Source organism: Meriones unguiculatus, chromosome 8 (genome assembly GCF_030254825.1).
Source record: "Meriones unguiculatus strain TT.TT164.6M chromosome 8, Bangor_MerUng_6.1, whole genome shotgun sequence".
NCBI lineage: Eukaryota > Metazoa > Chordata > Mammalia > Rodentia > Muridae > Meriones > Meriones unguiculatus.
The window spans coordinates 43087590-43098989 of record NC_083356.1 but is presented as its reverse complement, the minus strand read 5'-3'; the positions used below and the strand labels follow the sequence as shown (position 1 = coordinate 43098989).

Here is an 11400-nt window from a genome sequence, read left to right as displayed (position 1 = left end):
TCCTACTGATCTATGAGCACAGGATATTTTTCCATCTTCTGATATCTTCTTCAACTTCTTTCTTCAGAGACTTGAAGTTTTTCTCATATAGGTCTTTCACTTGCTTGGTTAGAGTCTATGTTATTAGAGGCTATTGTGAAGGGTGTTTTTCCCCCTAATTTCTTTCTGAAGGAGGGTTTCAGATTTTTTTTAATTAATTTTGTATCCAGCCACTTTGATGAGGGTGTTTATCAGCTGTAGGAGTTCCCTGGTAGAATTTTTGGGGTCACTCATGTATACTCTCATATCATCTGCAAATAGTGATACTTTGACTTCTTCCTTTTCCAATTTGTATCTCCTTGATCTCCTTTAATTGTCTTATTGCTCTAGCTAGGACTCCAAGAATTATGTTGAAGAGATATGGAGAGAGTGGGCAGCCTTGTCTTGTCCCTGATTTCAGTGGGATTAATTTAAGTTTCTCTCCATTTAGTTTGATGTTGACTATAGGCTTGCTGTATATTCTTTTACTATGTTTAGGTATGTGCCTTGTATCCCTGATCTCTCCAAATCTTTAAACATGAATGAGTGTTGAATTTTGTCAAATGCTTTTTTGGCAACTAAGAAAATGATCATGTGTATTTTTTTTCTTTCAGTTTGTTTTTATGGTGTATTACATTGATGGATTTTTATATGTTGAACCACCCCTGCTTGCCTGGGATGAAGCCTACTTAGTCATGATGGATGATATCTTTAACGTGTTCTTGGTTTCAGTTTGTGATTACTTTATTGAGTATTTTTGTGTCAGTGTTCATTAGCAAGATTGGTCTGAAATTCTCTTTCTTTTAGGGTCTTTGTGCAGTTTTAGGTATCAGGGTGACTGTGGCCTCATAGAATGAGTTTGTTCATGTTCTTTCTGTTTCTATTTTGCGGAATAGTTTGAAGACTATTGGTGTTAGCTGTTCTTTGAAGGTCTGGTAGCATTCTGTGCTGAAACCATCTGTCCCTAGGCTTTTTTTTGGATGGGAGACTTTGATGACAGGTTCTATTTCCTTAGAGGATATAGGACTATATAATTTATTTACCTGATCTTAATTTGGCTTTGGTAGATGGAATCTATTAAGAAAACTGCCTATTTCATTTATATTTTTAAATTTTGTTGCATATAGGCTTTTGAGTAGTGCCTAATGTTTTCTTGGATTTCCTCAGTGTCTGCTGTTATGTCCCCCTTTTCATTTCTGATTTTGTTGACTTGGACAGTGTCCCTTTGCCTTTTAGTTAGTTTGGCTAAGGGTTTGTCTATCTTGTTGATTTTCTAAAAGAACCAGCTCTTGGTTTCATTGATTCTTGAATTGTTCTCTTTGTTTCTAATATATTGATTTCAGCCCTGAGTTTGATTATTTCCAGCCATATACTCTTCTTGGGTGTATGCTTCTTTTTTTTCCTAGGGTTTTCAGGTTAAGTTGCCATTAAGTTGCTTGTATGAAATGCCTCGAATTTCTTTATGAAGGCACTTGGTGCTATGAATTTTCCTCTTAGCACTGCTTTCATTGTGTCCCATGATTTAGGGTAAGTTGTACCTTCATTTTTTTATTAAGTTCTAGGAAGTTGTTTCCATATGTGTGTATGTTTTTGTTATTTCTGTTATTGCTAAGATCTAGATTTAGACCATGGTGGTCTGATATTTTACAAAGATTATTTCAATCTTCTTGTGTCTGTTGAGGCTTGCTTTGTGGCCTGACTATATGGTCTATTTTGGAGAACATTCCATGAGGTGCTGAGAAGAAGGTATACTCTTTTGTGTTTGGGTGAAAGTTTCTGTAGATATCTATTAGGCCCATTTGATTTAAAACCTCTGTAAGTGTTGTTATTTCTTTGTTTAGTTTCTGTCTCAATGTTCTATCCCTTGGTGAGAGTGGGGTGTTGAAGTCTCCACCATTCAGTCTTGGGATCAATGTGTGGTTTAAGTTTTAATAATGTTTCTTTGACAAATGAAGGAGCCCTTGTATTTGGTGTGTAGATGTTCGGATTGTGATGTCCTCCTAGTGGATTTTTCCTTTGATGAGAATGAAGTGTACCTCTCCATCTCTTTTGCTTAATTTTGTTTGAAAGTCTATTTTATTAGATATTAGGATGGCTACTCTAGTTTGCTTCTTGTGTCCATATGCTTGGAAAACCTTTTTCCAGCCCTTTACTCTGAGGTAATGTCTATCTTTGTTGCAGAGGTCTTTCTTGAATGCAGCAGAATGTTCAATGCTGTTTCTGCAACCATTCTGTTAGTCTGTGTCTTTTTATTGGAGAGTTGAGACCAATGATGTTAATAGCTCTAATTTTTTATCTTTTTATGCCATGTAGCACACTTGCCTTGAACAACTGGTTATAGGAGGTCCAGAAGAGAGAACTGCTTGAAAAATAATCATAACATCTGCCACAGCTGAAGAAGAGTCTTGTCCCCTTCTCTGTTTTGAGGGTTCAGCACTAAGATTCCCCATCTGGGGATAAATCAAGCACTCTGACTTCTGAGAGCTGCCACTTATGTGTTCTTCCTCATCATCTTTAGATTCTGAAGCCACACCTATGTCCCACCACTTCATGGGAATTCTAATTTCTAGAAAGAACCTTGGAATATAATGCTGTCTTACACAAAGAAATCAAACCTAATTTTAGCTCAACACTCACAACTACCAAACTTTGAAAAGTCTCACTGCTGACCAATTCTACTCCCGGACCTCTACCCTCTGGACAAAGATAGAGGGAATACACCAGCCTGGCCAATGTGGCCTTTCGGGGAGAGAGGAGAAATACAATCTCCTGATGACTCCAGGTAACAGGTCAAATTTGTTTTCAATTCTAGTGCTTAGAAAAATACAGTGCATTTGATTATGCACTTCCTTCTTGTATCTCTGAGTCCAGGAGTGGCCACAAGGGACATTTCATCCACATGTTTCCCATTCATTGAAAACTGCCTTACTAAAACACAGCTAAGCCTTATGAGGCAGAGACAGCTTTCATACTCCATCATTTATTAATTTTGTTTTAACTCCAGAAGCAGTAAATTCTATCTTCCTAAGAGAAAATGATTTGAAACCTCAAAATGTTCACAGTAAATCCAAGAACAGAACATCTGCGCTAGACCATAGTTGAATCATGTAGAAAGACAAATCCTACCTATGGCTATGGCAGGAGGGATCTGCTGAGTAGCTTTTCAATACCCCAAAAATGCAGTGGAATTGTATATTTATGAAGAAAAGTGTATTTTCATAAAATGTGTAAAGAATTTTTAAAATGGCAATATCTTCTTGGTTACTGAAAATATGCAGAATATCCACAATTTTCACAGTCTGAAAAAATATATCAGCGCCACAGAACATAAAATGTTTGTGTTCATCAAAAAGATTGTAAAATATGAAATAGTTGTTTTTGAGAGTGACATCTCCTATGTCTTTCATTTTTAACTTGTATTCTTCTCTCACACATTACATTTTGATTGTAATTTCCTCTCCTTCCACTCTTCTAAGTCCCTCCCTCCACTTCACCTCTTCACCAGAACAACTCCCTCATTTCCCTTTTTAAAAAAAGTCCCCCCAGAGGTATCCATTGAACATGCACTAACAAGATACAATAAGACTGGGCACAGACCCTCATATCAAAGCCAGACATGGCAACTCAGTAGAAAGGAAAGGGTCCCCACCACAGGTGTAAGAGTTAGAGACAACCCCACTCCCATTGTTGGGAGTCCCACGAGAACACCAAGCTATATAAGGTATATTCAGAGGACCTAGCTTGGCCTGTGATTGCCGCTTCAGTCTCTGTGAGCCCCTGTGAGCCCTGCTTAGATGATTTTGTGGGCCGTGTTCTCCTGGTGTCCTTGACCCATATGGCTCCTACAATCCTTCTTCTCTGTGGGATTCCCCTGGATCCACCTAATGTTTGCCTGTGTCTCTTTGTATCTACTCTTGTCAGTTGCTAGATGATGGGCCTCTCATGACAATTGGGCTAGGCACAAATGTATGAGCACAGCAGATAATCATTAGGAATCCTTTCATTTATTATTTTTGCCAGTCGTGCTTATTTCTATACTGGTTCTCTGGGCTATCTTGCCTCTGATTCCTGGCCATCCAGACAGTGTCAGATGTAGGCTCTATCTCATGGCTTGGGCCTCAAGTTCTATGCCACAATTACCCCAGCATATCTTGCAGGCAGAACAAATCATAGACCGAAGGTTTTGTGGCTGGTTTGTGTACCAGGCCCACTGCTAGGAACCTTGCCCGGTTATAGAAGATGGCTAGTTTGAGCTCCATGTTCCCATCAGTAGGAGACTTCGCTAGAGTCACTGTCATAGATTCCAGAGAGTTTCCACTGCACAATGGTCCTACATTGCTCCCAAAATGACTCCCATGGTTCTAGGAAAAGGTTCACTCACATTAACCTACACTCAATAAATAACCAATATGCCTTGGAATTTAGCTGAAGTTTATACAACAGAGTGACTCTGCATGACTACTGGAAAGCTCAGTGAAGTCTTGAGATCAATGGCAGGGTAAAGGGAGAACCTCCATGGACAAGGCTCACTCTAAGGAAATTCCTTCAAGAGTGTGTTGGCTATTAGCTAATGGAATCTAGCCCATGCTCATGTTAACATGTGTTTTCAAGAACATAAAACTTGACAGTCATCATCCTATATTCTTTGGCAAATAAAAATACCACAAATTGTAGTTTCACCTAAATTATCACCTCATAACTTCTGACTAATCCTCAAATTGAAATGGACTGTGAAAGGAAAGATGTCTGACCCCTCAGAAACCACCAGAAACACCCAAAAAAGCTGTTTGAAGGAGGTCTCCAAAGATAAGATTCAGCATGTCATTAAATAGTGGTAGAGTGGGGTGATATAGGATTTACAGAGACAGACTTAGAAGAGGACTAATTCATCATGTAAGCATTTATTGCTCACTCAAGTTATTTAATCAGACATCACACTTTTATTAGCTCTGCATGCTACAGGAGAGACCTAAGGACAGAGAAAAACTTGTCTAGAAGAAAAGCAAGTCATTCAAAGCAGAAGCCATCTCTCACTTCAGAAAGAGTGGCTCCCAGTGACCCCTTCCAAGAAGCAGTGCGCTGGTTTTACACTGCACATTCCTCTTGTGAACTCTGTGCTTCACCTTTAAAAAAAGTATAGATTAAATGATAGATCGATAGATAGATAAATATAGATGAGAGATAGATAGATGGTAGATACAGATAGATCAAGAGATATATAGATAGATATGAGATAGATAGATAAGATAGATGAGAGACAGAGATAGCAAGATTATAGATGACATAGATAGAGATGAACATTACATAGATGAGACATAGATGATCAATAGAGATAGATGATAGATACAGATAGATCAAGAGATAGATAGATAGATAGATAGATAGATAGATAGATAGATAGATAGATAGACAGATCATAGAGAGAGGTGGGTAGGTAGATAGATAAGAAATAGATAGATGGATGAATGGATGGATAGAGAGATAGGTGAACAATAAATAGATGATAGATACATAGATAGATATAGATGATAAGATAGATGACAGGATGGCTAGACAGATTATATATCTACTTCAGTAAATAGACATTAGCAGGAATGGATATAAGTGGTTAGGGACTAGAATAAGGGATTGAAGAGCTTTACAAAATATTTAGACAAAATCATTTCACTTAAAACAACTGTTATGCTAGCATCACCCAGTTGACTAAAATGGCATGCAACTGCTCTACTCTCTCTTGTCTTACTGATCTCTCCAACTTCTAACAGTCATAGACAAAACTAGTTCTACTGTTCCAGCCTCCCCTGCCTCCTCAGTATACATGCATTTCATAAAAGTCTTAACTGAAAGCAAGATGTGTCATTTGTTATTAGACATTGTCTTGTGAAACCTTCAATCACAGCTTTTTATGGTATTCAATCACAGCTTTTTCAGTCTACAACTGAAGTCCTTCCTTGATTCCTTGGTCTTAATGTCAGATTTCAGTTTTGTAAGCTTTTTAGTAAAAATGTCCTTTTTAAGATGCCTCAAACCTGTTTGGGAAAAAAAAAAAAAAAAAAAAAAAAAAAAAAAAAAAAAAAAAAAAAAAAACATGATTGTTTTTGAGTGACTGTTTAAGTTCTTCCAAAAAGTCATGGTCTTTGAAGGATGTTCTACAGTGATTTCAGTACCTGAGAATTTTTCTTTCTTTCCTTTTTCTTTGGTTCAAAGACTTTAATGGATATATTTTACAAATACACTGGAGAATCATGCAATGCTGCCTGCATTGGATGCAATCCTGGGCCACAAGTCTGTACACTCCTTTGCAACCAGACCTGTCATACCAGAACCTTTCATCTCGCCTTTATTGTTTACTATGGCCCCTGCATTATTTTCAAAATAAAGAAACACCCATCTTTTCTTCGATATGACTTTCATTGTTGAATTACCACTGCTGGGTAATTTCCTTTTTCCTCAATTCTGGTTTGCTTTCCTTGACTGTGGCTATCACCCTGTCCACCCAACAACAGGAAGTCTGTTCAGCTGTCCCTTGATTCCCTTCACAGAGATGATATACAAATTTTTGTCTCCTGTATTGTCGCACAGTTGATCACAGCTCCTGCAGAAGACCCAGGGAAATCCAGAAGTTTGCTCCAGAAGACCTGCCCTGTCCTTGCTTCAACATCTTGAGCACCCAGAAAGAGTCAGATGTGATCCTATAGATTTTAGGTAACTTGTTTTCTCATAGCTCATATTCGCATACATTTTTGAAGAGCTACGAGCACCAAATGCCACATATATATATTTCAACTATATATTATGCTTCTGGTCTTTGCCAAAGGGATCCTCCCACACCAAGATCCTTAGCACAAAAGCAATTATAACCCAACATTTATGAGGCACAACACATTAAATCCTTGTCATGGATGACCCTTTAAAGTTTGCACAATCATTACCTTTAAGATAAGGATATTGAGCATGAAGAGGTTAGGTAAATCTTCCAAGGTCTTAAATATAGTAAGGGATGTACCCAAGACATAAGGCTGCTAGCCCAGAACCCTAGCACTTACCTGCCAGATGGCCTGTAAAGACCAGCAGTCAAAATTAGTTCTCCTCTGATTGCTCTTTGCTTCTCCCATTAGAACCTCTCATCACTCATAATTCATCATTTAAGTGGGTGGATGGTATAATTCTTCATATATCCTTGACCTTGTATTTTCTCCTTTACCATCCATTTCATTCAAATTTAGTAATTCTTCTGCCTGAGCTTCACCCAGGACACTTTTATGGTCACTTAGGTTTTAATGTATTGAAATACTCTATCACTAGTCACTTAAAGACACGTCAAGTAAAAGAGATAAATGTGAAAATCTTTACATTATATTAATATTATGCTAAGTAGTTTGAACATTCATTATAATATCCAAGTGTTAGGCACCAAGTTTTCCCCCTATCCTTACATCATATACAGGCGAGAACATGTGTCCTCAGCGAAAGGGCATGGCTAGCCTTGTTGCACTAAACAGTCAAGAAAACCAGACAGTGTAGCAAGAGCAAGAAATAAAGAACCGAGGCCGATGGTCATATAACTATGATATTGGAGCAAACCTGATGGTCAGGTCCAGTTGACATTGTACAGCCAGTGAGATTTTCATCTCCTCTTCAAAGGATGAGGAGATGAAAATATCTCAAATACTATTGAGATATTCTGGCCTGACTGGGGCCTTCAGTCTGGCTGGAGGTCTCCAGAAGCCATGTCCTCTTGCATGACACACACCCTATATCTCAGTGACATTTTTCGAATCACTAGTCTGCTGTCTGGAGAAGAATAAAGTAAGAGCAACTCAGCAATGTCAGGCCATTGTTTCTGCAAATCTCCAACGCAGGCCACTCTTGCCATCTAGCCCCAATCTGAAGATCTGATGCATCAACATCAGAGTATTCAGCACCGAGCGTGCACACAGACACACATCCAGTCTTGTCGCTTCTCTAATTATAATTGGATCACATTAAAAACTATTTTTTCATATGAGGTTAAATTTATCTCAAACATAATTAGACTAAATTTATTGCTCTCCGGTGGACTCTCCTGCTGCCTCCATTAGACAGCTAGACTGTCCAGTTTTTGTGAGTGTTTAGTGAAACAAAGCTAGCCACACTCTCACTGCAAACACTATGTTCTCAAGTGACTATGACTGATGTAAAGGGAAGGAGTTAGTTAGATATACTGTCCGACACTTGGGATATCTCATATTACAACAGATTACAGTCTGGCTCAATCCTTCAATCTGTAACACCATTGGCAACTAGTGTTTCCTACTGGTCTGGCTTCTTCTAAGTGAGTGTGCCCTTAAGAAACAAGAAATGCAAAAAAAAAAAAGAGTCCCAAGCCCAGAGACATAGTTCAGTGATAGAGCACTTAGCTAGCTTGCAGAAGGTCCTGGTTTATGACACACACCACACACGTAACAAAGAAACAGAGTCCCACAGCACTGACACTCAGTTTAGTAAAAATGTTCGGCGTGCTTAAGAATGCAGTTCATCATACCTGTGATGCTCAAGAAAGTTCTAAAGGGAGAAGGGTAATCAGTCCACCCATAGACGATACTCACTATGGAGCATTCACACACTAGTGCTCATTCATTTGTTTAACAAGTTCCAAGCACACTTCACACAGCAGTGAGGGAATTTTCCAGAAGTGAAAACTCCAAAAAGGAGCTGTGGAGAGTGAAGTGTGAGAACCATGCTGGTTTCCTCACAACTGAGACCAGAGTGTGTGCACCTTGTGACTTTGTAGATCTGCCCTGTGATGTTGCTTCAGGAGATTGAGGGGGCCACGGCATGTTCCCTTATGGGACTCACGTGCTGCAGGACAGAAAAACAAAAACAGCTAGGAACACTGGAAGTAAGATTTCCCAGATCTGAAGGATCCAGATCCCAGATTCCCAAGCTGCCTCCAGGGCTAGACTCAGCCTGTCCAGGCACTGCTGGCTGCAGCCTCTCCTCAGTGACTCCTCAGAGGAGACCAGCCACTATGTGCAGCTCCAGGAAAGAAAACCCAACACAGGGTGCTGAGTGGAAGAATTTATGTCTCATCGACTGTACATTCTCTGCTGAGATAAACGTCTTCATCTCCACTCACGCAAAGATACAGTCTACGCCACTGGTTTGAAAATTGTGTAAAATTGAAAAGCCCTTTCCCAAAGATCTCATTTCCATAAATCCAGAGCCAAGTAAAATATGAAATCGCTTCCAAGATGAATGGCTCTCCTGGCAAGCATTCCCCCTGTGCAGCTGTATGTTGAGGTTCCATGTCTCAATGTATTAATCAACTTTTGAGTTGCAAACGTCATGTTTCTCGTCTGAAGAAGCACCTCTAAAATTCAAAAGAAAAAAGATAACTCTCTCAGATGCTGAACGGAACAATGGATTTGGATGTGAGGACTTCTGAAATCAAGAGAGTATTTCTTTAGCTCTTGAGGGTTCCCACCAGCAAGCAGAGTGGGGGCTATTCCCTATGCTGGGAGCTACCACCAGATTTGTAGAGAAAGCTCCTACAGTTTGGGTTTTAGCTCTGTCACTTCACTGTGAGCTCCTAGGCGCTGTCTCACTTTCCTGGATTTCCATGCCTTTGCTGAATATAAATAATGATCCCTTCCTTTGGCTCAGTGTTGACATTAGCAACCACAGAACCCAGCTCACAGTGAGAGGTCACAGATAGCAGCTCACTGTGCAGTAAACTGGGCATTTCTCTACTTGGGGCAATCTCAGTGGGCAAAAGCAGAGGCAAGAATTGGGTGGGTCATAGTTCCCACTGGACTCTGATTTGTTTTCACACACAGCCTGTGGAGGCTTCCCTCTGCTGACGCTCCAGGAAGCTCAAGAGGGAGAATGGTAATCAATCCAACCACAAGTGACACTCACTGTTTAATATACACATACGAGTGCTCATTCACTTCTTTAACATATTTCAAGCACGCTTCACACATCAGCTTAGAGAGACAGCAGCTTCATGCTCTCTCTGCAGGCATCCTCCTAAGTTCCCCCGCCACCTTCCACGGGAGATGCCCTGGCAGATTAACAAGGAAACTCCAAAGGCTGCTGTGAAATTGCAATCTCTGTTGTCTTTTACCTGCTTCGATCTGGTCCTGGGTAGCTGTGCCCATATAAATCTCCCCCTTTCTCCCCACCTCTGCCAGCCAGACCTCCTTCCTGCAACATTGCTAACGGATCAATAAAAGTTTAATAAAAGTTTCGGTGATGAAATCACACACCAAACTAGAATGTGCTGTAAGGTTAAACAGGAATGCCTGACGGTAGGAGCCCTCAGCCCTCCCTCATCCTGTAAGCATAGCTATTCAAGACCTCCAGCATTTCCTAGTTCAGGCACCTGGAATGTGCCAGAGGCTCCATGGACATCTGTCAACTAAGAAGAGAGTAGATTCCAGAAGAGCCCTACTGAAATTTACACACTTGTGAAATCACACACGTGCACACATGCTCGCACATGCTCACACATGTTCTAGTTTATCATTAAAAACTGACATTCTGACATTCTGATAGTGCTGCAATGGAGATAAATCTGGAATCATCATGCTGAATAAAATAAGCTAGTCACAAAAAGCCACATCTGGTCTGATTCCACTTACATGAAATATCTGAAATAGGTAAATCCATAGACAAGCAGTAGACTAGTGGGTGTCAAGGGCTATGGGAGTTAGAAATGGGGACTGAATGTACAGTAACTGTAGGCCTCCCTTGGATGATGAAAGTATTTTGGAGCTAGAGGCGCTGGTGTACAACACTGTCAAAGCGCGTGATTCTTCCTGCATTCCTGAAGAAACTTGACTCAGAAAGTTCCAGTGGTTTCTTTAAGATTCACATGCCCAGGCGGGCCTCCTTTACCTCCCCTTCTCAAAGACTCCTGCCCAGGTGGTGTCTTCACACAGACCCCTCACAGCTAGTCTAATAATCCTGCAAGCTCTGCAGCTGCATTTGGCTTTCTTTTTCGCCCCTTTTTTGTCAAAATGGGCCTGACTTGTACCCGCAAGATGGCTCAGCAGGTAAAAACAGTAACCATCAAGCTTGTTAATTTCAAACCCCAGGACCCAATAGAAGAAGGAAAGAATCAATTCCCACAAATTGTCCTCTGACTCTACACATGCACAGTGGCAAGTATGTGCCAACACACAGACACACACACACACATACACATACACACACAAATTAAATAAATTTAATCATTTTAAACTTATCTATCTTGATCATTCTCCCAGTAAGAGCAGTATAGTATTTTGAGAAGGGTACAGTAGGAAAAAAACTCAGAAAAGTAGGTGGATGCCTGCCTGAGTTTGATCCATACTAAGCATTAATTTCCACATCTGTAAAACAAATTATTGCACATAT

General features: G+C 40.0%; 1 pseudogene; it reads right to left on the bottom strand.

Annotated features, from left to right (window-relative positions):
- Positions 1-6261: 6261 nt before the first annotated feature.
- LOC110553355 (large ribosomal subunit protein uL14-like) lies at positions 6262-6679 on the bottom strand (annotated as a pseudogene).
- Positions 6680-11400: the final 4721 nt, after the last annotated feature.